Raw genomic sequence first — 14768 nt, forward strand, 5'->3', positions numbered from 1 at the left:
AAAAAATTAGAAAATCAGAAAACTCCAAAAACATTCATAAAATGTTCCTGAAGAAAAGACTAAATAGAAGAAAAAGTTCCTGAAAAAAGTATTTTGGTCCATTATCTATAAGGCTCATCTCACTTCACCCCGTTTCCACCATTTCATCCCACCTTTGTATAGAAGTCCTATCTAACTTGCACTTTTCATGCATCCAATAAAAAGACCTCTTGTTCATGAGGAACACTTCACTCCCATTTTTTAAAAGACCTCTAGTGTGTGAGGCATTTTTATGTCGAGTGCTTGTTCCATTCCCATTACACTAAGCTTTTTCCCTCGATAGTGACTACAAAAAAACCTAAAAAAACTCACCATTTGAGACTTAATGATTTGAGACAGTGTTCTTTTCACATCCCTTGCCCAAATTTTGCAATGACATTAGACAAACATATAGGATGAATCCTTCCTATGCATGGCATAATAATTTTCACATTCTAAGACTTAACGTTCTTGGCAAGAACTGTGTACTGATTGACTACTTGGTTATGAGGTCTCTTTTGGTTGATTTTCATTTTGTGTCTTAATGGTAGCCTTTGGGGTGTGCCTTGATTGTCCATATTCTGGTATCACCTGAATGGCTTCAACTAACTACACATTTTGTTTGAGGTATGATCTGTTTTTTATGCTTTAGTACATGTGTGTCAATTTTGAGTTATGATTATACATTACTCATTGGGGGCAATAGGTTAGCACACTTCCCACCAAAGACCCCTCAAAAGGCTTTGGGTGTGCCTAGACCTCTCCAAATGCATATATGTCATTTGTTCCATCATAACTATGTAGAGTACATCTATCATCCTAAAGTGTCTATTGTGTTGAGAGTCTAGTCCACGCAAAGGAAATTTGTCATCTATGCTTCTATAGCCTTTGAAGCATCACTCCTTTGCAAAATCAAACTAGGTATGCTCTCCCATATAAACACAACTGAATCCCTCGGTATCATGTAGTTAGGATTCATGTAGTATAGGGTTTCATTGTGCCCTACCTAAGACAAGGGTTCTGTTTATTTCCCCCTCCTATGCTATGCTACTTGGTTCCTACAAGTGAGGAGTTTTGTCACATGTTCATTCATTAGGTTCATTCATATTACATTTTAAGTTCAATCATTTCACTTTGTATTCATTAGTGTCTTTTTCTGTTACTAACATTTTAGGATCCATTCATTGTCATATTAATTAAGCATTTTATTCATTAGTAGATTTCATCATTAGTACATTACATTAATTCATTAGGTAAATACATTATAATCATCATATTTAGTGGCATATACATCATAAAACATCTCACAAAACATATAGTACATCCATACATATAATATAACACAATGTCTACATCTCATATTCGTCATAGAACTTGCATCATTCACACATTAGGCATCATATATAAATCATAGGCCACATAACATCACATACATCTTGCATCACCATGTTAGTATCCACATCATAGAAATCACATGCATAGGCAATAATCATCCATATACACGTAGGCCCATTGAATTGTGTCATATATATATCAAAGAATAATTAGTGTCTATGTATAGACTATATACAAAAGAATCATGTAGTATCATCATGAACAAATGCATCATCAAAAACTCACTGCATCTACACCTCTATGTCAAAACTGCTCATTATAAAGAATCATGAAGCTGGCTGTGAGGGCCTAGCCCCTCCTCATGGAGGCCTACGCTATCTGACTGACTGCTCTAACCTGTCTTGATCCCCTATGATCCATGAGCTAAATGCCTCTCAAAAATATGGCTACCACTAATCAACAGGACCTATAGTAGGCCGCCTCTTGCATGGCTCGTGTCTCTACTCGGTAGGCTACCATAACCTCCTACATCATAGTTGTGGCTGCCCTAGGCTATACTACCTATTGGGCCACATCATACTACCAATGGTACTCATCTAGTTGTGCCTGGTGCATCTCCCGCTCTGCCTGTAGAGTGGCCACCTCCTATCGTAGACTCTCTATCTCTACCAACTCATCCACCTCCTCCTACATCCCAACATCACTAAACTCTCCCACATCTATCCTCACCTACAGGGTTGCCAAGCCTCTTGGGCACTATTCGCTCTAGCTCTTTGGGCTTGTACCTCTACCTGTACTACTGCTAGGGCCTATTGGGCACTATTTGTCCATGCTCGCTCTACCTATATCTCACCCTAGAGGTGAGCAACCTCTATTCAAAGACTATCTCACTCTACCCTAACCATATCTACATCCTGTGTCCCTGGTGGTCCCTATACCTATGGCCCTAGTGGACCCTATACCTATGGCCCTCGTGGCCCCTATCCTTGTAGCCATTGTGGCCCCTATACCTATACCTATGGTGGCCCTACTGGTGCTAGTACCCTCCTCTGATAGGCTCTGTGCCCCTAAGGACCCTACTATGCACCCTATGTTGGTGGTAGAACCACTCCTACCTACCCCCATCCCCTACTCCATCTCCCTCACCCTGTGTCTACTCAACTGGTGGTGGTGCTTTAGGTACCATCAATCATACTGGCTAATGAGCCACCCACCACAATGTATAGGCTAGTGTCATCCCTACATCCCCTTGGTCCTATTTGTGCACCCAAGGCACTGCCTACATCCCCTGCCAAGATATCCTAGCCAACCTTAGGTTGGTCCCATGACCCCATAGTCTGTCATACTCCCGAGATACCACTGGGTATATGAATCTATCTAGAACTGCATCCTGTATCCTCCCAAACTATCATTGCACCCTAGAGGGCATATATCTCATAACAACATGCATAGTCTGCCTGATCAGCCAAAAATATGTCTATGTATATGGGAGGTATCTTTGATCCTTGCTATCATCCTCTCTACCAACTACTAGTACACTACCCCACCACTCCACGCCACCCTATGGTGTCCAATCAAACATAATGATCTCATCAAGGCATCTCCTCCAAAAACCAACAGACTCCATGGAGGTATACTGGATAGGTGGCTTGTATCGGCATGCAAATGGCTCATCGAGTTGTCAGGTCTCTCATTTGGTGATGGGGTGTGTGACACCTATATGCTCCCATGACCATACCATGAGTAGTGTTAACCCTAGACCTATGGTTCACTTTTTCCTATAGGCACACATGTGCAAGTCATGGTATAGCTTAGCTAAGATGGTCTACCCCCAGTAGAAGATCATGTCATCATCCTCTAACAATGAGCTCAATACCCATGTCCATCCAATTGAAAATCCATGCCCAGCTTGGTCTGGTAGCATCCTCCATATAAGTGAAGAAAGGTACAAGGCAAGTCATAGTAGTCTCTGCTCCAATGCCTCTCTCCATGTCAGCCATGACCTCTGTATCAGTAGCCTCTACCATTGGCACCCAAAGCACTCTTGCAAATATAGATTAGTACCCTCTAGCATGTACTCTAGGTAAGCCCCACAAATTGACACTCATAAAATCTGCCACACATTAAGCAAAGTGACTATCACCTCTCTAGCAGGCAGATGGAAACTCGACGTCGATGTATGCCACTGCTCTATCAATGCTGAAAGATGTGTTGAATGTGCTCTCAAATTTTGCCACTCATGGACATGTTCTAGCCCACATAGTCTCACATGTCCCCACTCTGCCTCTGTCAATCTATCCCCTAGCACCATGGTCATCGGATAATGCTCCTACAATTGGAATACCACCATCTTCATCTGCAGCATAGACATGCACATGGTCAGTATCCTCTACCATATACTTACCCCAGCATGGGGTATCCTACCTTATTTTCCCCCAATCATTCCTCCCCCTCTTTCTACCAATTTTTCCCCTTCGACAAGGATGTGAATCGACACAAATGCCAATCTATAAAGACATTGATTCATGGAGATGTTGATCCACGCAGACATTGATCAGTGGAGAAACCAATCTAGCCTCTCTGTCAACTACACAAACACCAGATTTCTCGTCAATGCCTACTCAACCATTGTCTACAGAGATGACGACTCAAAGATCATCATCTCCACTTTGGCTCTGCTCCCTCTTTCAAACCTTTTTCATCTGTGAAGATGATAGGGCATATCCTATCATCTTTGCAGACTTCTCGATCCCCATTTTCTCATCTATGCAAATGACAGGGCAGAGATGATCGAGTTTGTGCCCCCATAAATGCATCATAAATGCTATCTACAAGATGAAATCAAAAATTTGACAAGGTAGGATAGTAAACTCACTGATGGGACCATCTCTCCTAGTCTCTAGTGCTCTTGAATGCGCTCTCCAAGCTATAATCTATCGATCGGATTCATCTTTCACTCTAGTTCTCTGCTCTCTAGGCATGCAAATTACTCTTCTTTGAGTCACTTGGAGGCTTATATAGGCCCTCTAAGGTCCCTTTTCGAGCTCATAACCTTTCCTGGAAAATTTTGACCCCTATTTATCCCCAAGTCATGCAAAATGTTCATCTATTCCTTTTTTCCTCCCCTTTCTTTTCTTCTAAAGACCTTTTTGCAAAAATTTCCCAAATTTTATTTTTTGTGTTATTTTTGTGAGGGGGCACCCTCCTCCCTTTTCGTCACTTTGACACCACTGCTAGGACTCCTATCCTTTCTGGGGTTACCCATATTTTCTTTTCTTTGATATAATGTCATCTCGACATCACATCAAAGAAGGGCAAAATGTAGACACTTAAAATTTTCCTAAACACTATATTAATTTATTTAATATTTCCTATGACATTATAATTAATTATTTATTAATTAATTATATTTTTCATATTATTCTACTTATTTAATTAAATTTATTTAATTAAATAAGTTTATTTCCCTAATGTATTTAAATTAAATTTGAATACTTCCCCTAATGTATTAAATTGATTTAATGGATAGTGCTTCATAAATCTCCTTTTAAATAAATTCAATTTATTTAATCCCCTCCCATTTATTAAATTCTATAATCCTATGATTAAGTTAAATCTTATTTAATTTAATCTTAATCCTATCCTAAAACCTAGTCTACACCAATCACTCTCATCCTTCTAAGCCTACCCACTACTTAATCCCACTTATTTACCTTAAACACCTTTTAGTCTTTAAGTGTTTGCTCACACATGTGTGAGAAACACATGATCTAATAAAGCTTCCACTTTATTTACACCTCTTACACATTTGTCCCCCACTCCTTCCCCCAAGGTTGCTCAGATATGTGTGAGCACACCTTCAACCCCTCAAACGTTAAAGGCTTATGTTGGCTTTTGCATGGCTTTTCCTTTATCCCATGTGTCTCCCTTGTGGTACCTATGTGGAGTCCACATAGATGCCACCTCCCAAAGGCCTCTCTCAAACCTATAAATAGAGCCCTTGTCTCAAGCATTTTCCATCTCCCTCATTTGCATTGTTACCATGCTAGTTTAGTGTTAGAGCTTTTTAGTGATTTTATGATTTGCATTGTTACTAACCTTTGGTAGTTGCTAGATTTTCATTTCATGTGCATTGCTAACTTAGTTTATTTCTTGCATCCACACTCACATCCTTTGAATTCTTTAAAGCATGGTTCCTTCCATAGCCATTATTTCAAGCATTCATCATTCATCTTAACATAGTATCATTATCATTGCATTTTACCACATTGGGATTCAATAGTTGTGTTTTGGGAGAGCACATCCACATCTTTCCAATCTAAAGCACACCAACAAGGCCTCTTATGGGCACCCTTGTTGAGCTGCTTTGAGGTTGCATGAGGATGTTTCTTTTTAGTTGCATTGAGTTGTAAAACTCAAGCATATTGTTAGTTGTACTTTGTTTTATTTTGAATATTTGATATACATATGCAACTAATATTTTCTTGTTTACACGTGAGCTCCCAACAAGTTAGGTTTTTGTGTACACACTACACTTTGGCTAACTTTGTAATATTTTGTGTAAATTTGAATTGTGTCCAACTTTGTAATTATGTAATTGAATTGATATATATGTAATGTATTATATCACATCCAATGTATATATGGAATCAGAGAGGAACTAATGTAATCATTATAAAAGAGAAGAAGTGAAAATTACAAAGGCTACAATAGTATAAGGAGCAGCAAAGATTATTTATCATAGCAAGGTGATTTGTATACTCAAGGGAATCTCATTTAGCAAACCAAGTTGCAAATTAGAGATCAGCTACTGCTTCATCCTAATAGGTGGATCAGTCAAATCTTTTAACAAGGTAGACCTAATAGTCTTATGTAAATCTCCCTACTGAGTGCATACTTTATTGTATGTTTGTAAATCCTTTCACAAGGTAGACCTAGCAATCCGTATTGCTCCAAATTGGGCAGATCATGAAAAGTGATCAATGTAAGCCTTAACTAGCCAACTTTATACTATAGTACTAAATCTTGTGGGTATCTTCCCCACCATAGTTTTTCTTTCTATTTGGAAGTTTTCTAGGTCACCAAATCTTTGTGTCAAAGTGTTATGTATGCTTTCATGTTTTCTAAGCTTCTCATGCATGAAGTTAGATTAGAATTCATATAAAAGATTAATTGCTAATTGGATTAAAAGTTTTAGAAGTTACTGATTCACCCCTCCCCTCTCAGTAACTTAGCATCAGTATAAGAGCTTTGTGGTTCTTAAAGAAAAATTTAATAGCTTGAGCAAAGATCAAAGGCCATGGGATATATTCAAACTTGACAAGGCTATTGACAATGATAAGGTAGATTTGGAAATGGCTACTGCCCAACTCAAGAAAGCAAAGGAACAACTCCCTCAACCTCTGAAAAGAAAAAAAAAAACCTTGCAATTCAAATGAATGATCATCTCTACATTGAAGAAATAATTGAAGACCTTCATTCAAGAAATCTAGATGAAGCCAATGAAGCAATCAAGGAAATCCTAGAAAAGAATGGTTCACTGCAAGAAAAAGTAAGAAAACTAAGAAGAGAGCAAGAAATTTAGTCAGTAAGATTATGTGAAGTTATGAAAGAGAAAAATAAGATGAGAGAAGAGATAGAAGGAAAGAATAATGAAATCCAACACCTATCCCTTCAGAAAGTGGACTTCATTGATCAACTCACCAATGCAAATGAAGAAATCATGAGCTTGAGATCAGCGAATGAAAGATTGCAGAATGACCTAAACTCGGAAAGGAAAACCAATGAAAGAATGATGAAATCCCAAGAAGACATGAATCAATTAAATGAGAAAAATATCTATAGATAAAAAGGAAAAGAAGGAATTAGATATACAGAAGAAGGAGAATCATCCAAGCAAGGAGTTCAAAAGAATCAAAGACCTACTTGCAATCACTGTGGTAAGATAGGTCATACTTTAAACAAATGTTGGAGCAATGAGAAAGAAAAATTCAATGAAAAATGTTACAATTGTAATCAACATGATCATAGAAAAAATGAATGCAAAGAGAAACCAAGATTTGAAGGCAAATGTCACAAATGTAAGAAGCATGGGCACAAATCATCAGAATGCAAAACCAAGATATTAAATCTAACAGAACAAATTGTGAAAGTTATATTTGGTTGTGACTATAACACCTAGTGCAAATATCAATACTGTGGATAATTTGGACACATTGGAATGAATTGTGTAAAGCATAATTTGAGGAAAATAGATACTACTAAAAGATGTTTCATTTGTACTAAACTTGTTCATCTTAACAAGAATTGCATGAACATTGAAAGAATTGAAGATGAAAAAAAGGCAAAGGCTGATAACATTAGAAAATAGATGAGATAGCAATGGGTTCTAAAGTCTACCAAGAATACAAGTCAAATCAATGATGAACAAGTCACTCAAGAATTGAGTGACTCCACCATTTCTACTTGATCTCTTAAAGAAGTACTAGAATTATGATACTAAATGAGACATTAGATATCAATTCTAGTCAGCAGGATGAAAGATCCAAACTAGCATTCAAGATGCAAAAGGGGTCACCAAGTAATAAATAAAAGTTATCACCAAGAAAGGTCAAGTTACTATCTTACTGAGCAAGGATGAGTTACAAACTCTGCCAAGCAAGGTCAGAAGTAATCAAGATGTGTATGGTCACCAAGTCATGAAGACTTTGCCAAGTGTTCAATAAAAGGAAGTGGATGACAGTCTGTCAATTTGATCTAACATTCGTACCAAGCATTTATGGAAAAAATTTATAAAAGGAATGAAATCAAAGTTTTTTTACTGTGAAATTTTCAAGAGCTATTGCATAGTGTGATCTTCAAGGGCATTCAAGCGATTTGAGTGAATTATTGACAAAACCATTGAATTCTCTTGAACCCTATTGATTGAAGATGACATCTAGCATTAGCAAGGTAAAATGAGGTTCAGACATGCTAGCTGGTGTTGGATACAATTTTTCAATTGTGTGTTGTCTTTGATGTTATACAAATGTCATATCAATCATTAGATACAGTCTACCAAGCTCAGATGGTCAGCAAGGAAAAAGATGGACTCTACTGAGCTCAGCTGGTCAGTAAGGCAAAGGATAGAGTCTACCAAGCTTAGTAAAGAAGGTTTATAGTGTCTACCAAGTAGACAGTTGTTACCGAGCTTTCAAGGTTAAACAAAGAAATTCAATTCTTACCAAGCTCACTCGGTCATCAAAGGGAAATATGGAAGAAACAGTTCTTACTGAGCTCTCATGGATAGTGAAGGAATTTAGTTCTTATAGAGTAAACTTGGTAGCCAAAGGATTTTGCAGATGTTGCAATGTTAACTGAGTCAAGATGGTTAACTTAGGAAATTTTTGGAAGCAGTATTTACCGAGCAGGGTTGGCCAATGAAGGATTTCATTGATTTATGAAATAATGTTTATTCGTTTAAAGTAATATTTGTAGCTGACTGATGTATAGCTTATTGGTAAATGTAACATGTGAATGAGATGACTTGATAATTTGAATGGTATATATAAGAGGTCAAGTTGTGAATTCTAAGTGCAAGTGGTGGATTTGATATGATATGGATAAGAGGAAGACTAATTATTGTGGAAGCAATTTTTGAAGAATGATCAGAGATCATTGAGGAGTAGTAAAGCTATATTTGATTGAGGAGGATCTAATGATGCAGAATAGAGACCTATAATCAGTAAATCTAGTTGCATCTTATTTAGGTCAATTCATTGTTGCTCTCTAACCATTGTAGCAGTGATTTCAAATCTCTTAACAAAGTTGGTTTAATAGCCATTTTGTAAATCCTCTAACAAGGTGACAGTTCAGTTGAATTGTTCTAAATACCTCTAGCAAGGCCACTCCTAACAGGGTGATCAAAATCCTCTAACAGGGTCACACCTAATAGTGTGTATTGTAACCTTTAACAAGGTTGGCTCCTAACAGGGCTTACTTCAAAAAAGTGAAAAATTGGTAGCTAGTTACTTTGTGGTTTTTCCCATATTGGGTTTCCACGTTAAATCTAGTGTCTCTTGTGTTCATTTTATTTAACTTTTCCATGCATATTAATAATTATAAATTCTAGATGATCAGTAACCAGTTAATCTACCAAGTTATAGCAATCTTACAGTGTTTACCAAGTATCAACAGTAAATAGGTATTTAAGACATCTAAGGGATCTGTGGATTTGTTTTTGTGGTAACTAATTCAAACCCCCTCTCAGTTACTCCATCTATAATTCCAAAAAGTTGGTGGTGTGGAATGGAAGGCACTGGGCTTCAAGCTCACTTCTACAATTGTTGAAACACTAGACCCAAGTGGAATGCAATCTCAAATCCCTTCCAAGCTACTATTAATTAACAACATCTGTTCTCATTTCAAATGTGCGATTCAAGAAATAGGTACACTAGAAATGGACAAAAACCTAAAAATGTTATGTGTGAATGGCATTTTGAAACCCAAATATCAACATCTTGAGGCTAAAGGATTAACCCATATTCCACAGATGTCCCATGGATTCCAAGTGAAATGGATTAGATTTATTCTCAATTGAACGAATAATTGACAGCTATTGTTGGAGCAACCAATTTTGATCATGAAGAAGATGATTCATAGGATCACCAATCTCCCCATGCTAGCAAAGCTAAGACGACCAAAACCCTAGGTTAGGCTCAATTGGAGAAGAAAATCCTAGTAGAGTGGGATAGAAGAGGTATGAAAATAAATAGCATAACTGATATGGAATTGAAGTTTGGCATCCATATCATTACACACAAAATCTACAATTCAAGCAGGTTGAACAGTGTGTAGAAGTTGATGAAAGCCAACTTCACAGCTCACCAAGATCACCTACATGTAAATAACCTACTGAAGAGAAACCAAAGAAGGAAGGGTGGAGCTTGGAGAAACTTAAACGGGCTAAGAGAAAAAATATTGCAACAATGAAAATATATTACTATACAATATGATATGAAAAATGATATGAAATTATAATAGGAGAGCCCAAATATAAAGGCCTCTAGGAAGCTTGTAGAACAAGCTAGAAGGTGCTAGGAGATAAGTATGACAACTAAGCATACGTCCACAAAAGGTGGATTACCCTCAAAGTAGGTGAGAGGATAAGTATGACAAGGTAGGAAAAAACTTTTTTGTTGTCAACAACTCCTAGACAACAACTAATAACTAAATGCATTTATCCTAAGTAAACTTAAGTAAAATTGAAAATAAAAATTATTTACTCTAACACCCCCCTTAAGTGCAACTTAGGGGAATGCACTTAAGCTTACAACAACTAAGATGAAATGCAAAATGGCTCTCGGCAACTAGGCCATGTTAGGTACCCAAGTAAAAATGCAAAGAAATGCAATACAATCCTTATAAATTGGAGAAAAAGTAGAAAACCCAGTGGAAAAAACCCTCTCCAAAAAGAGATAACTAAAAACCCAGTGAAGGACTAAAGAAGCCTCCAACTAGAGGAATATCCTAGAAAATAGAAACAAAGATAAGATCATGAAGAGCATCATTGAAGCATGAAGAAGTTGCAACTCTTTCAGAAATAAATTGTTGATCTGAAGAACCTCCACAAAAATAGAAGGATACAAACTGAGAGTGTCTATATGGTAGATGATCCATCTCACCAAAATGCATAAGTAGCCAGCCACTGCAATTGCCTAGTATATAGGATCAAATATTGAATACATAGCTCACTCCATCAAACCATCAAAGCAAGGAAGCATTAGAAACAATAGAATAACCCCCCCTTAATGCAAACAAGGTGAGGTGATAGGCAACTAAAAAAGTGGGCCGAAATCCTCTGCAAATAAAATCAAGAACAGTGAGAGAGAGGAAGAGGTACAAACACCTATAGAGGCACATGTCACTGACACATCATGGGGCTAATTTTGTGGAAGGGACACTCACTTGACAAAGGAAGAGGGCACAAAAATGGCAACAACTAACCCCCCATGGAACTTTATAATATAGTGCAAGTACAACTATCTCAAAACAACGTTCATGAACCCAAGATGCAAGAGTAGCACTTTATCTCAGTGTGTTTACATAAATTTTCTTACAAATTATATCAAAAATGATCAGAAAGGAAAAAAAGATGATACAAAAGATAGTACAGCCCAAAACAAAAAATCTCATGCCATGAAAATGATCCTTGGACCTGGAACACCCAAGATATCCACCATAGAGAAAAAAAGTAAAAAACATGATAGAAAGAGCATGGGGTAGAATCTAAAGGAAATTATAGCATTTTTTAAAAGTAGACAGAACCATCTTTCCAAAAATATAAGGTTTTCAAAAAATAGAGATGGGACACACAAGATAAGCTTGTCAGAGTGAAAACTAGAACATCTAACTTTAACTACAAAAATAGGTAACAAAACTATATCAAAACCACAAAATACCTACACCAATGTCTCTATCTTAGAACCATCTTTCTAGAACTTCTTTTGGATTGGAAAAAGACCTCTATATGCTCAAGTTATGGCCAAAAAACTACGAGTAGGTCAAAAAAAGACCTGAAGAGGATGCAGGAGTGTTGATGCAATGCTGATGTCAGCATGTCACTGTGCTAAATTTGACGGCTTGGAGGCCATCAAGGAAAAAAAAGGGTGCCACATGGTAGTACAGCCTACTGACTGGGTGTGGCCACGTGGTAGGTGTCGACATCACACCACATGGCACGCGCAGAATGCTCCATGTGGACATAGTTGTCATGGTGGCAAGTGGTGGCTATAGGGGTCGCTACCACTGGAAAAGGCAATAGCAAAGCTATAGGAAAGGGTGGCACCCCTATGTGCTTTTTTTTTATTTTTTTTGTAGAAAATCATCCATATGGCCCCCTGGATTAAAAAAATTGCCTCCTAGAGAAACTTTGTCCAAAATGGAAAAAATTTATATGGATCTTGACTATAACGAACCTTCTAAACTCAATAGTAGCATCTATTTAGGCCCAAAGTGCCCCAAAAAATCACTCTTCCTCTTGATTAAAAAAAAAATCACAAACAAACTATGGTTTGTGTCTCTGAATCACGACTTCAAAAATCCTTCAAACCAGGAAGTAGCAGGGAGGCTCTAATGCCATGTAGAAGTTGATGAAAGCCAACTTCATAGCTCACCAAGATCACCTACATGCAAATAACCTACTGAAGAGAAACCAAAGAAGGAAGGGTGAAACTTGGAGAAACTTAAACAGATTGAGAACAAAAATATTGCAACAATAACAATGTATTGTTGTACAATATGATATGAAAATGATATGAAATTACAATAGGAGAGCCTAAATATAAAGGTCTCTAGGAAGCTTGTAGAACAAGCTAGAAGGTGCTAGGAGATAAGTATGACAACTAAGCATACATCTACAAAAGGTGGATTACCCTCCAAGTAGGTGAGAGGATAAGTATGACAAGGTAGGAACAAACTCTCATGTTGTCAACAACTCCTAGATGACAACTAATAATTAAATGCATTTATCCTAAGTAAAGTAAAAGTGTAAATAACAATTATTTACTCTAACACAATGTATCATGTGAGGAAGTTGACCTGCCATAAAAAGTCATCAAGAACAACCTTTCTCTTGACCTTGTTGAGCTACAGTTGAAACAATTCAACAAAAACATGGAGAGCATTAGAACATAAAAGAAAAATCCATGTAAGTTTGGCTCTTTGTTGACATGCTTATTCTTTTATGTTCAGAAATTCTTCCCTTCAAAAAGCATTTTTTGTATGGAGAAAAGATGTGCCTGTACTCCATCAAATCAATGAGTACATTGTTGAGATTGGTGAAAACTATAATAGTATTATGGATAATTATTTTGATGCATTCAAGGAGAAAATGAATAATAGATTCAGAATCCCCAAGAAACTAGTTGAGGATTACAAGGATGATATATGCTTTATGGTAGATAGTGATAAAGTATACATTCAGATAATTAGGCCTAGAATTGCATGGGTGAGACCTCTTGGATATGAGGTTAATATTGATGAAACTAAAGATATCATTGAGGCACCGATTAATGAACCATTTGATCCTAAGGCAAACTATTTTGGTACATATGATGAAGCCAAGGCCAAGATAGAACTGGAGATAAAACTCCCTCAGGTAGTAAATAAAGGCAAGAAGAGAGTTGCCAAACTGAAAACAAGTTCTACTCTTTTGTTAACCAAGGGAAAAGGTGAGGATGAAGAAGTAGAGGATGAGGAAAAATCAGAGGAGGGAGAGTCACTAAATAAAAAGGGCAAGGTAATCATTACAAGCCTACTAAGCCATCCATTACAGTGTTCACCAGGAGATCCTCCAAGAAGAAATCAAACAAGGAAGGAGAAGACATAATATTCAGGAAACCTTCACCCGCCTTCTAGGATAGATTCAATGATTTACAGTTAGGGGTCGACATAACCAACTTCAAGGCATTGAAGTATGAGACCAAGATTGAAGTAGAATAGAAGAAAATTGAAGATCTAGTGATGGATAAAATGGGTAAGTGGAAATACTCACCTGATCAGCTTACACTTCAGATTCCTAGTGTTTTGATTGATAAGATTAAGCCAAGATGGGAATTTTCAAAGAAAACTACTAAAGATATATATGAGAAAACCCTAAGGCAACTTATGCCAAGTCTAAATGACAAGGAAATGAAGGAATCCATGAAGAAGAATGAAGAAAAGCTAACCTTTAAATTCAACACTTGCCTTGTATTGATGAAAAACATAGAGCATGTTGTGAAGAATGCAACAAATACATGGAAGTATGTGTATCTTCTTCATAAATCGGGTGATTTTCTAGTCACCATAAGTGACAAAGATGATGATGATGATAAAGAAGAAAAAGATGAAGAGGAAAATGATGAAGAGACAACATATTTTGATAACATTGATAATGAAGAGGAATAGGAGCAAGAGGCTACCAAGGAAGAAACTCAGGATATAGAGGAAACTAACCTAGTTAAGATTGCTACAATAGTTATAACTTCACTTCCTCATTCTCCAAGCAAATTATTGACAACATCAAGTATAGAGATAGCCTCTATAGGATTGATTGTGTCTAGCACTCCAAGCACAACTAGCCAATCAATCTTTGCACCAATTCAGCTCAGCACATCATTGACTAAAGTACCAAGTACTTCATCTACTGATCTACAGACTCTTCCCTCTTCAACTATAATTAAGACATTAGTTTTGGAGACAAAAGTTTTGGATACATCAATTTTAGCTTTAACAGGTACTCCTACAAGTATTTCTACAATAAGTGCAATATCAATTTTTGCAGCAAGCCCTACTATTTCTACTATTGTTTCCATTCCAAGTATACAAGTAATAAGTGTAAGAAAATTTGAGACCAAGCCTCAACCGAGCACAAAATTTTTGAGCAAAGGTAAAGA

The sequence above is a fragment of the Cupressus sempervirens genome, chromosome 3, assembly GCF_028749045.1.
Source record: "Cupressus sempervirens isolate cs-2001-9-10 chromosome 3, ASM2874904v1, whole genome shotgun sequence".
Classification (NCBI taxonomy): domain Eukaryota; kingdom Viridiplantae; phylum Streptophyta; class Pinopsida; order Cupressales; family Cupressaceae; genus Cupressus; species Cupressus sempervirens.